The sequence below is a fragment of the Lissotriton vulgaris genome, chromosome 1_1 (genome assembly GCF_964263255.1).
Source record: "Lissotriton vulgaris chromosome 1_1, aLisVul1.2, whole genome shotgun sequence".
NCBI classification, from domain to species: domain Eukaryota; kingdom Metazoa; phylum Chordata; class Amphibia; order Caudata; family Salamandridae; genus Lissotriton; species Lissotriton vulgaris.
Genome location: NC_141685.1, coordinates 630647547 through 630660681, shown reverse-complemented (window position 1 = coordinate 630660681; position 13135 = coordinate 630647547).

Sequence of the window (13135 nt, the reverse complement as noted above, 5' to 3'; positions counted from 1 at the left end):
TGGTCACAAGTTATCGTTTTGCTTTAGCCCCGCCCCCTCTGACTCCGCCCCCACCAGTGCGGCCCTCGGCCCCAAACTACACTGTAAATGTAGCCCCTGAGAGAAAGTTTGTGAGTACCCATGATCTAGAGAGAGTAGATGGTCAGTGGATGAACTAAGTGTAACTTTGAAGAGCATGTAACACTGCACCCGCACGTCCGTTCCAGTGTAGGAAAGGCAAGGAAAAGAACTTTTAATTTTGTCCAAATACTACCATAAATAGTAGCAGTAGTTTGTATTGCAAGCACTGCATAGATCCGGTTATTATGGTGGCCACTCCCTACCTCTCTTAATAAGTTTAGTAGTACTCAGTCATTCATGTGTGGATGTATCACTGGTCACTCAATAAAAAGCAAAGCACCTAAAGTCATCCCATATATAAGCAAAAACATCCCATGTGAAGTGATAGATAATCAGATTATTTATCTTCTTCAATTTTCCATTTCTAGTACTCATTTCCACTGTAGGGTGAAAGTTAAATTAATTAAGCAGTAGCCCTTGAGTTGTAACAGAGTATTCTCAGTGCCACCCGTAATAGAAAAGTAAGAGATTCACCACCTGCATGTACTGGACGGGTACAGTAACGCAACGGCAACGCAAGTCTAGGTCACTCCTCATGGCGTGCGTCTCTTTTTCTCGGGTGCAAGTTTACCGCGCTGGCATTATGCCGGCTTGCAGAAAATAACTTACCAATTTTCCTAAACAAGAGATAAGAAGAAGAATAAGACTGGTGTACTTTCATAGTCGACTCCAATGGAAGTCCACAGTGCTCATAGAATTTGTTCCTTAAACTCCCACTAATGTTAGAGCAAGGATGAAGAAGTGTGAGGTTAGATAGATACTGGCCTCAATAGTTATGTAATGCGCTTGCAAGTTGCTAGTTGTACTGCAGCACAAATTTCTGCTGAATGATTGAGTTAATCTTAAAGAGCATTGGTTACAGACTATGTCTTTCTTTCTTCATATAGGTTCTCCTTCCAAACGAACAAGGAGGAAGGAGCTGGCTAGAGCGGCCCGGCAACGGAGGATCGAGGCCACTGTTGCGGAATATCGGCGGCTGGTGGCCCTGGAGGACGTGGAAAGTGTGCGGTCGACAACTACGACAACGTCGTCTGCATCGGCCTCCGTGGCCCCACGTGCTGCCACCCAGCACAGTGGTCCACCGAGACTGAGCCGGGCTGCCAAAGGCAAACGCCACCGCCGAGCAGCAAGGCCAACAGCTGCCTCTCACAGGCCTTGCACCTGCAAGGCAGTGAAGGCACGCCTGCGCCGCACCACCCTGATGGTGTCCCGCCTTCAGCAGGAGCTCGCCTTGCTCCGCGAGGAGCATGATGCCCTGGCCCAAAAAGTTAACAGCATCCACCCATAGTGTCCCTTGCCCCTTTTTTAGAGACTTTTGGGGGGTGGGAATTGGGAGTTGGGTTTTTGGGGACTTTTGAAGGACAATCGTTGGGGTTAGGGAGGGTCTTGCGGGAGATTATTTTGTTAGGGATATAAATATACTTTTTCAAACTTTATCTGAGCATACCTGTTTTTTACTGCTTGCCTGGTGGGTGGGGGTTTAACGTTGACTGTTTTCCTGAAAGTTTAGTTCCATTTTCTTCCTTTAAGTGTAAATGCCCAAATGTTTTCAACACTAAGTGCCTCTCACAGACTAAGTGAAGTGAATCCAAGAGTCCTAGGACTTTAGTAGTACTACCTTCAGTCTCTCGTCTCTCGTACTAATACTCCATTATACCCCCAAACCACCAAACGCTTATCTTACCTGTAATTTGTGTTTGAAAGTAGGGCTAGGCCCAGGGCTGGCTCCACGGGAAACACCGAATAACGTTGGCAATCTTGGTCGGATAAAATTTCCTCATAGCGGTGGTACTAGTGGTGTGACACAGTGGCAGTTGCATGCCTATGAAAAAAAAGAAAATGAAATCTGGTTTGTCCTCCTGAGCAATTCAACGGTACAACTGAGAATATAGCAGGTGACAGAAGTACAGTAGAGCAGTGCCACATTGTAGCCTAACAAATGGTAAAGTATAACTACTAATTCGGTTGAAGTTCTTTCACATTAGCAATGGTTCTTTGTCAAGCAGAGTAAGAATATATCATCGACAACTGTGGAAAGAAAGAATGCGACAGTACAGGGCCTGTGTGGAATTATTGATAACGATATTCAACATAAGGTCTCTGTAGCCAGATACCCGAGAGCCTTGCTGGTCACTATAAATCCATTCACAACAACACTCAATGGGGTTGGTCTGGAAGGTGTCAGGTTTACTCCCCGTGATCCAGTCGATGCAAATATGGTTCCACCTCCAAATGTCACCAACACCCAGAAGTGTAAACACAGGGTGTTCGAGGCATTAGGCGAGGGAGAAAAATAACAAACTAAAATAAAAAATGTGGGATGGGTAAAGGTAGGGTCAGCAGGGAAAGGAGACCTGTAACAGAAGACAAGACAGGCATCAGTGAAGTGCTGTCCTAACATACAAGGGTACTCTCATATAGTCTCACTAAATAGTCTGCAAGTCTCCCGCCTACTCATGGGAAATGTAGTTTCATAGTACGGTAGGCGCTTAGGGGCTGCGTAACCTGACAGAAGGTATAGTAGATAGAAAAGGAGAAATTGCTTTTTTTCTAGGTGTCCCCTCACTCACCAGGGTTGCCCCTTGGTGACATGCTTCATCATTGGGGCCATCCCAGTCCTCTACGGCCTGGGGCGTGCTGCGACTTGCGAATTACGTAGGAGCACTTACAAATGACTATGTGTGGTGCAGATAGTGGAGTGTACTAAGTGATGTGTTAAGGGATCAATGTAGAAGCAGAGAGAGAGGCAAGAAATGCAGTCACAGTCAGAGAAAAAGGCAAGGGATACTGTATCTATGTGGTTGTAGTGGTCCTGTTGGAAGTGGTAAGTAAGTTGCCCGCAGAAAAAAAATCCTCCTATTAGCGGCACTCCTCCATTGCAGCCGACGCTTCGTCCACCGATGTTGGTCACCAGAAGACACCCTGTCCACTGCCTGCCTGATGCTGAATTGTGGCTCGCTACTGTGAAGCCTGACTCCATCCTTTTTTCCCCATTGCAGAGACTGAAACCCGGCCTGTAATTATTCAACGAAAAACAGGAAGTGATATAATATTACAACACCACTGATAAATAAATATAAGGTATGTAGGCTGTGGAGTGCAAAAAGTCACAATTTGTTTTTCCTAGTGGACAGTACAATGTTTTTGAAAGTGCGTACTCTGAGTCACCTTTTGAAGGATAAATAAGTATGGGCAAATTAATGTAGCGGATCTTGCCCCTCAAGCTAGGTGTACTGTAAACTGTGTTTTAGAACAAAATTAGATCTTCCTAGCAGTGCTCCCACCCAGACCCTTACTAAAGCCAGTCGCAAAAATGTAGAAGACCCCCAATCAAATCTCAAAAAACGAGGCCTAGCAGAAAACTGGTGACAAAACTTACTTTGAAAGTAAAAGTAGGCCGAAGTACCCTAATTACCCATTACCCACCGTGGATTGCATTCAAACCACTTGCAAGCAACCAAGCAAAAGTAGCCATAGCCAGCATCGCTCCAAGACTCGAAATCCCCCCCACTCAAACACATGCAATAGAAATACTGCTAACCCTAACGAACCCTAAGTTAAGAATAGTGGCAAAGGCTTTCTTTAACTATGCCAAATCCCCCCTTTCCCACCATGGATTTTCTTCAAATGACTTGCAACCAAAATTACACATTCTCACGAGTGCTCTAAGACCCCAGAACTCAGTTTGAAAAATCTAGAACACCCCGAAACACATGCAATCCTGCTGCTAGGGCTAACCCTAACGAACCCTAAGTTACAAAAAGTGCCAAAACTAAAGGCTTTTCCGCGCGGATTTTGTCCCAACCACTTCTACCCGGTATTAGACCTTCCCAGGAATGCCCCAAGACCCGGCAACCCACCCGCCAAGAAGCGTAACACCCCCAAACAGGCCAAAAGCAAAATCTCATACTTGCAATATTTCTGGGCCTTCGGTCCAAACGCGCTGCGTAGCTAGGCCATAAGTCGGGGTTGGCACGACGGATTTCCTGAAAAGCAAATGCAATCAAGATTAGAGTGTCCCAGCAGTGCTCCCAGACCACGAAACTCACCCGCAAACAGACGGAACCCCCCCTAAGAGCACCTCAAAGGCAAGCAAGTCATCAAAAACACAAAAAATTTTCCGCCTGGGATTTGGTCCAAAACACTTTTATCCGGTATTAGAGCTTCCCAGCAATGGCCCCAGAGCCGTCAACCCAGGAGAAGACGAGTAGAAGACCCCCAAACAGCCAAAGAGCAAAAGTACAAAAATGGGGACTTAGTCAATTTTTCACAAATTTCCCAAATCACTCCGCGCGCGCTCTGCAGCTAGGCCCTAAGTCCCCTCTGCCACCATGGATTTGCTTCAAACCTCTTGCAAAGTAAAGTATATATAGCCAGCAGTGCTCCCAGACCACGAAACTCACCCACAAACACCAGGAAGCCCCCCAATTGGCCCCCGAAAACGCTACATAGAGCAAAATGTCAGAAATAGCCAAAAAAAAAATCGGCCTGGATTTTGTCCCAACCACTTCTACCCGGTATTAGACCTTCCCAGGAATGCCCCAAGACCCGGCAACCCACCCGCCAAGAAGCATAACACCCTCAAACAGGCCAAAAGCAAAATCTCATACTTGCAATATTTCTGGGCCTTCGGTCCAAACGCGCTGCGTAGCTAGGCCATAAGTCGGGGTTGGCACGACGGATTTCCTGAAAAGCAAATGCAATCAAGATTAGAGTGTCCCAGCAGTGCTCCCAGACCACGAAACTCACCCGCAAACACCAGGAAGCCCCCCAAACAGGCCCCCGAAAACGCTACATAGAGCAAAGTGTCAGAAATAGCCCAAAAAAAAATCGGCCTGGATTTTGTCCCAACCACTTCTACCCGGTATTAGACCTTCCCAGGAATGCCCCAAGACCCGGCAACCCACCCGCCAAGAAGCGTAACACCCCCAAACAGGCCAAAAGCAAAATCTCATACTTGCAATATTTCTGGGCCTTCGGTCCAAACGCGCTGCGTAGCTAGGCCATAAGTCGGGGTTGGCACGACGGATTTCCTGAAAAGCAAATGCAATCAAGATTAGAGTGTCCCAGCAGTGCTCCCAGACCACGAAACTCACCCGCAAACACCAGGAAGCCCCCCAAACAGGCCCCCGAAAACGCTACATAGAGCAAAATGTCAGAAATAGCCAAAAAAAAAATCGGCCTGGATTTTGTCCCAACCACTTCTACCCGGTATTAGACCTTCCCAGGAATGCCCCAAGACCCGGCAACCCACCCGCCAAGAAGCGTAACACCCCCAAACAGGCCAAAAGCAAAATCTCATACTTGCAATATTTCTGGGCCTTCGGTCCAAACGCGCTGCGTAGCTAGGCCATAAGTCGGGGTTGGCACGACGGATTTCCTGAAAAGCAAATGCAATCAAGATTAGAGTGTCCCAGCAGTGCTCCCAGACCACGAAACTCACCCGCAAACACCAGGAAGCCCCCCAAACAGGCCCCCGAAAACGCTACATCGAGCAAAATGTCAGAAATAGCCCAAAAAAAAATCGGCCTGGATTTTGTCCCAACCACTTCTACCCGGTATTAGACCTTCCCAGGAATGCCCCAAGACCCGGCAACCCACCCGCCAAGAAGCATAACACCCCCAAACAGGCCAAAAGCAAAATCTCATACTTGCAATATTTCTGGGCCTTCGGTCCAAACGCGCTGCGTAGCTAGGCCATAAGTCGGGGTTGGCACGACGGATTTCCTGAAAAGCAAATGCAATCAAGATTAGAGTGTCCCAGCAGTGCTCCCAGACCACGAAACTCACCCACAAACACCAGGAAGCCCCCCAAACAGGCCCCCGAAAACTCTACATCGAGCAAAATGTCAGAAATAGCCCAAAAAAAAATCGGCCTGGATTTTGTCCCAACCACTTCTACCCGGTATTAGACCTTCCCAGGAATGCCCCAAGACCCGGCAACCCACCCACCAAGAAGCATAACACCCCCAAACAGGCCAAAAGCAAAATCTCATACTTGCAATATTTCTGGGCCTTCGGTCCAAACGCGCTGCGTAGCTAGGCCATAAGTCGGGGTTGGCACGACGGATTTCCTGAAAAGCAAATGCAATCAAGATTAGAGTGTCCCAGCAGTGCTCCCAGACCACGAAACTCACCCACAAACACCAGGAAGCCCCCCAAACAGGCCCCCGAAAACGCTACATCGAGCAAAATGTCAGAAATAGCCCCAAAAAAAATCGGCCTGGATTTTGTCCCAACCACTTCTACCCGGTATTAGACCTTCCCAGGAATGCCCCAAGACCCGGCAACCCACCCGCCAAGAAGCATAACACCCCCAAACAGGCCAAAAGCAAAATCTCATACTTGCAATATTTCTGGGCCTTCGGTCCAAACGCGCTGCGTAGGTAGGCCATAAGTCGGGGTTGGCACGACGGATTTCCTGAAAAGCAAATGCAATCAAGATTAGAGTGTCCCAGCAATGCTCTCAGACCACGAAACTCACCCACAAACAGACGGAACCCCCCCTAAGAGCACCTCAAAGGCAAGCAAGTCATCAAAAACACAAAAAATTTTCCGCCTCGGATTTGGCACAAACCACTTTTAGTGCTTCCCAGCAATGGCCCCAGACCCGTCAACTCACCTGCAAAGAGGTAGAACAACACCCCCACAAGTGCGGAGTCTTTCTTCATTGGGCGTAAACCAGCCCTCTGCTTTGATGGAAATAGGAGTCTGGAGGAGGAGGATAGAGGAGCATGTTCTTCTGAACTTGTGAACCTGAGGAATGCAGACTGCGGCACCTTCAAATAAATTAGCAAACAAGTGAAGACAGTTCTGCTGATGGGCTTGTTTTTGTGATTATCTGATTAAAGTTTGAATTATATTAACTGTGCACAACAAAGAAAGACAGACACACAGGAATAAAAGTGAATAAGGATGAAAAAGAAAGTTATTGATTCGTTGTCTCATTTTCAGGGCTCGAAGTCGGTATCACGGTCCAGGAATAAGAATAAGGCTTCGTCATCATACTCTGCGAATTCAGCCAGGGTAAGGTCAGTGCCACCTGACAGAGTAGAAATTCCCTCATCTATGGTGCTGGCCACCTCCTCTTCATCCGGCACGCTCTCTCGTACTCTTATATCTGGTGGTATGAGGTGCTGATTCATCTTGATCATTGTTAACCTCTCCACATTTTTGGGCGAGAGGCGGCTCCGTTTGGGAGTTACAATCCCACCAGCCGCACTGAAAACCCGTTCAGAAGACACACTTGCGAGTGGGCAAGACAAGTAGTTTAAAGCCAGGTTGGTGAGCTGTGGCCACAATTCTTTTTTCCCATGCCAATACGCCAATGGGTCAGAATTAACATAGACCTCTGTGGAGTCATTCAGATAGTCCTTCACCATCGACTCAAGGTCCTCCTCCAAGGTTCCTCCACTTTGCGTAGCTCTTGCTGTGCCTCTGACCTTTTGAGAACCAAACCCACGCAGAGCTAGCCAATCCTCTTCAGCCTCCAATGTTTCTGTTGTCTTTCCTGCAGATGATCCGGTTGCCGGTGTCTTTAACGGCTGAGAGGTCACTTGTGCCACAGCCACAGGTGCAGAAGTGGATTGTTTTGACTGGGGATGGCCTGCTGATGTACTGCCATTTCCTTCAATTTCCAGCCGTTCTGTTTCAAACTTCTTGGCTGACAAGGCTAGCCAACGTTTGTACTTTGTAACATCTTCATCAGCAAAAGGAAAGAATGCTCTGCCTGCCAGCGCCTTTTTGTAGCGTGGATCCAGAATAGTAGCACAAATGTAATGCTGTTCTGAGTGGATCTTTTTAAGACGTTCATCACCTTGTAGGAGCTCTAATAATTGCTCAGCCAGAAGCAAAGAGTCTTTCTTTTTGTCATCTTTTCGAAACACAGAACACACCTCCTTCAGTTGGTCCTCCAGCATGTACAACAATGGGATAGCTTTTCCCAAATTAGAGTCCTCCTTGCTGACTGCACGCGTGAAGACCTCAAAAGGACGAAGCATGCGTGTTAGGCTTTCAACTATGTTCCATTGCGGCCCACCCATCCTCAGCTCCTCTATACCCTCTTTCAAGAAATATTGATCGAGTTGCGTATACTGCTCATACAGACGCTCAAGCATGTAGAAGGTTGAGTTCCAACGTGTTACCACCTCCTGGATGAGTGCTTTCACTGGCATTTGACATTGATATAGCATGCTCCTCAGCTGCTTGCGGGCCTTAAAAGAATGCCTGAAATGCTTGCAAATTTTTCGGCAGTTCTCCAATACACTGTACGCTGCACTGCGTTTATTACCCAAGAATTTTTGGACAACCAGGTTTATACAGTGCGCCAAACACGGCACTCTGAAATAGTAACCGTCCCTCATGGCCTTAACTATATTGGAGCCATTGTCCGTGGAAACATAACCAACCTTGCGTTTTAGTGGGGACAGACAGTTAAGGACCTTTGTGTTAAAGACATCCAAAATGTTTTCTGCTGTGTGACGTTTCTCCAAACCAAACATGGCTAGTGTTGCATGTTTCCGAGCACCTTTAAAAACAATGTTAGTGTCAACACCTGAGTTTAGCTTTGCTTTAGCCCCTGAAAAAGAGACCCAGTGTGCAGTGATGCACATGTAATCAGCGCCTGCGCCACTGGTCCACATGTCTGTTGTCAGATGTATAGTGTGAACAGCACTCTTCTGCAAAGCTGCCCCAATCACCTTCAGAACATCTTCATGTAGTGCTGGAACCGCAACTCGGGCAAAATAGAACCGGCTAGGAACCTTCCATTTAGGGCAGAGCACTGCCACTAATTCTAGAAAACCAACCCCTTCTACAAAAGAAAAAGGGAGAAGGTCCAGAGCTAGCATTTTAGCCAGCTTAGTGTTATACAGACGGGTCATTGGGTGGTTGCGTTCATATTGCGCTTCTGTAAACAACATCTTTTTAATGTTGCCCTGGACCAATGATTTACGGGATGATGATGATCTCTTCGACCCAGTTACGCTCGCTGATGAACTTTTCCGCATTGATGTCTCACTCTCTCCCACACTCTTAGTGTGGCTCCCATGGGGTGTGCTGCTGACATGGGAACTGGGTGTAAGTGAAGTGTTTGGATCGTCTTCTTCTACCTCCTCGTCATCAGCAGATGACAAATCAACGTTTTCATTACGTGCAATTCCGGCTTTCTTGGCCGCCTCTAGGTGCGGAAACCATTGGACAGGGTGCCTTCTCTCAAGATGACCTCTCTGGCCTCCGGTACCATAGTTAGAACCAAGCTTACCACGACTAAATCGAAGCTTACAAAGGCTACAAATGGCTATGTTTTCCTTATTTGGGCAAACACTAAAGAAGTCCCAAACTGGAGACTTGAAATGTCTTCGGGGGCCGGAGGAGGCGGCGATACTGGTGGTGGTGGTCCTGCTGCTAATGACAGATGAAGTGGAGGATGTGGATTGCCGAACTTCAGTACCTTTTGCACTTTCACCACCACGAATTGAGGTCGAGGACGAGGTGGGTACCTTCTTGCGAAGAAATATGGAAGCGGTAGGTTTTGGTGTACTACTTAACTCCAAATCTAATGATTCCATTTCCATTGCCTCCTCGCCGACATCATCATCACGCTCAGCAGCTTCTCGGGATAGGGTCAAAATGTCTCTTTGCTGCATGCCCGGTGGGGCTGCAGTGACCTTTGTGATGACTGGCTCGTCGTCATCGTGAGAGGCTTCATCACCAGCAGTATCTGTCACTTCTTGTTGAGCCTCATCACACTCCATAGGTTTGAGTTTTTGGACGACCTTCCTTTTACGCTTAGGTGCCGGTGTCAGATCATGGTGTGCCTCTGCCTCACTGTCAGACCGCAGTTGTGGTGGTTCCCAAGACAGATCACTTGCACCAGAACGAGGTGGGCTTGAAGAAGATGTAGACACCCCCCTTGATCTTTTCCTTGCTAGGGATGTGGAAGACAATGAATGATCATCAGGAGGAGTGGCTTCCAATGATACCTCAGCTTCAATGTCGATTTCCAAATGTGCCCCTACTTCGGGAGGAACAACTATTGTGGGCACTTGTGAACCTCCATGCACCTTTGCTTGCGCATCTCCTTTTGCTGCCTCTCCTTCCACATGTACTTGGGCGTGTACTTGCACATGGTGTTGTTGTTGCGGCTGTGGTTGTTCAACACTTGTCAGATGAGTTACAACAACCTGTGTTGATTCAGGGACATTGCTGCTACTTTCTTGCGATGAGCCAACATCACTGGTCGATGGTGATTGGAGAAGTACACTGACTGCCTCTGAAGCACTCAAGGGCTTTGACTTAAGTTGGCGTGGTGGTGGAGGCACTGAACCCAATGGAGCAGGGGTGCTGCTCTCAGCTTGGTCCCCAGCAGATCCTGCTGCTGCAGGCGTACTTTTTTTTTTGCTCCCAAAAAAAGTGGCGGGTGGCACACCAGCCTCCTTGGTAACTTGCTTCTTCTGCTCCTTACTAGCAACTTTCTTGCTAGAGGAGCTACGGAGAACTTTCTTTGGGGCCATCTTCTTCAGAGCAGGTCAGACAGCAGGCCGCAGTTGCACGAATTGTAGAGTTGTCTGAGGCCAGACGTGACGTCGCGTGACGTTATGCTGCACACACACACCGCTGCAGGACTTCTTCCTGGCACTGGTGGTTCTCTTGAGTCTTGTGCACCTAAAAAAAATGGAAGACAGAGGAACATCAGTTCAGTTATAGAGCACAAAAAAATCGAAAAACACTGCAAAATCAGCACAATCCCAATCCATCCATGCCCTCCATAATGTTTAAATTCAAGACAACCCACAGAAAGACTAGGCCCATGCAAGACTCACTACCCCTGGGCATAAATAAAGGTTGAAAAGTAGGCAAAATGGTTGGAGGCCTAACAACAAAGCCTGCATTTAAAATGGCCACTTGCCTGCCAGCACATGGCCAGTGCCTGTAGCTGCACTCAAAATGGCCACCAGCCACATGGCATGTCCCTCCCCATGAACACCCCCAAAAATCGAAAAACACTGCAAAATCAGCACAATCCCATTCCATCCATGGCCTCCATGATGTTTAGATTCAAGACAGCCCACAGAAAGACTAGGCCCATGCTAGACTCAAATACCCCTGGTGAAAAGGCCACAAGTACAGGCCCAAAAATCGAAAAACACTGCAAAATCAGCACAATGCCATTCCATCCATGGCCTCCATGATGTTTAAATTCAAGACAGCCCACAGAAAGACTAGGCCCATGCACCACTCACTACCCCTGGTCAAGGCCCCAACAACAGGTCAAAAATCGAAAAACACAAAATTTTACAAAAAAAAAAAATCGAAAAACACAGAAAAATCAGTACAATCCCATTCCATCCATGGCCTCCATGATGTTTAAATTCAAGACAGCCCACAGAAAGACTAGGCCCATGCTAGACTCAAATACCCCTGGTGAAAAGGCCACAAGTACAGGCCCAAAAATCGAAAAACACTGCAAAATCAGCACAATCCCATTCAATCCATGGCCTCCATGATGTTTAAATTCAAGACAACCCACAGAAATACTAGGCCCATGCAAGACTCACTACCCCTGGGCATAAATAAAGGTTGAAAAGTAGGCAAAATGGTTGGAGGCCTAACAACAAAGCCTGCATTCAAAATGGCCACTTGCCTGCCAGCACATGGCCAGTGCCTGTAGCTGCACTCAAAATGGCCACCAGCCACATGGCATGTCCCTCCCCATGAACACCCCCAAAAATCGAAAAACACTGCAAAATCAGCACAATGCCATTCCATCCATGGCCTCCATGATGTTTAAATTCAAGACAGCCCACAGAAAGACTAGGCCCATGCACCACTCACTACCCCTGGTCAAGGCCCCAACAACAGGTCAAAAATCGAAAAACACAAAATTTTACAAAAAAAAAAAAATCGAAAAACACAGAAAAATCAGTACAATCCCATTCCATCCATGGCCTCCATGATGTTTAAATTCAAGACAGCCCACAGAAAGACTAGGCCCATGCTAGACTCAAATACCCCTGGTGAAAAGGCCACAAGTACAGGCCCAAAAATCGAAAAACACTGCAAAATCAGCACAATGCCATTCCATCCATGGCCTCCATGATGTTTAAATTCAAGACAGCCCACAGAAAGACTAGGCCCATGCACCACTCACTACCCCTGGTCAAGGCCCCAACAACAGGTCAAAAATCGAAAAACACAAAATTTTACAAAAAAAAAAATCGAAAAACACAGAAAAATCAGTACAATCCCATTCCATCCATGGCCTCCATGATGTTTAAATTCAAGACAGCCCACAGAAAGACTAGGCCCATGCTAGACTCAAATACCCCTGGTGAAAAGGCCACAAGTACAGGCCCAAAAATCGAAAAACACTGCAAAATCAGCACAATCCCATTCAATCCATGGCCTCCATGATGTTTAAATTCAAGACAACCCACAGAAATACTAGGCCCATGCAAGACTCACTACCCCTGGGCATAAATAAAGGTTGAAAAGTAGGCAAAATGGTTGGAGGCCTAACAACAAAGCCTGCATTCAAAATGGCCACTTGCCTGCCAGCACATGGCCAGTGCCTGTAGCTGCACTCAAAATGGCCACCAGCCACATGGCATGTCCCTCCCCATGAACACCCCCAAAAATCGAAAAACACTGCAAAATCAGCACAATCCCATTCCATCCATGGCCTCCATGATGTTTAGATTCAAGACAGCCCACAGAAAGACTAGGCCCATGCTAGACTCAAATACCCCTGGTGAAAAGGCCACAAGTACAGGCCCAAAAATCGAAAAACACTGCAAAATCAGCACAATGCCATTCCATCCATAGCCTCCATGATGTTTAAATTCAAGACAGCCCACAGAAAGACTAGGCCCATGCACCACTCACTACCCCTGGTCAAGGCCCCAACAACAGGTCAAACATCGAAAAACACAAAATTTAAAATAAAAAAAAAATCGAAAAACACAGAAAAATCAGTACAATCCCATTCCATCCATGGCCTCCATGATGTTTAAAT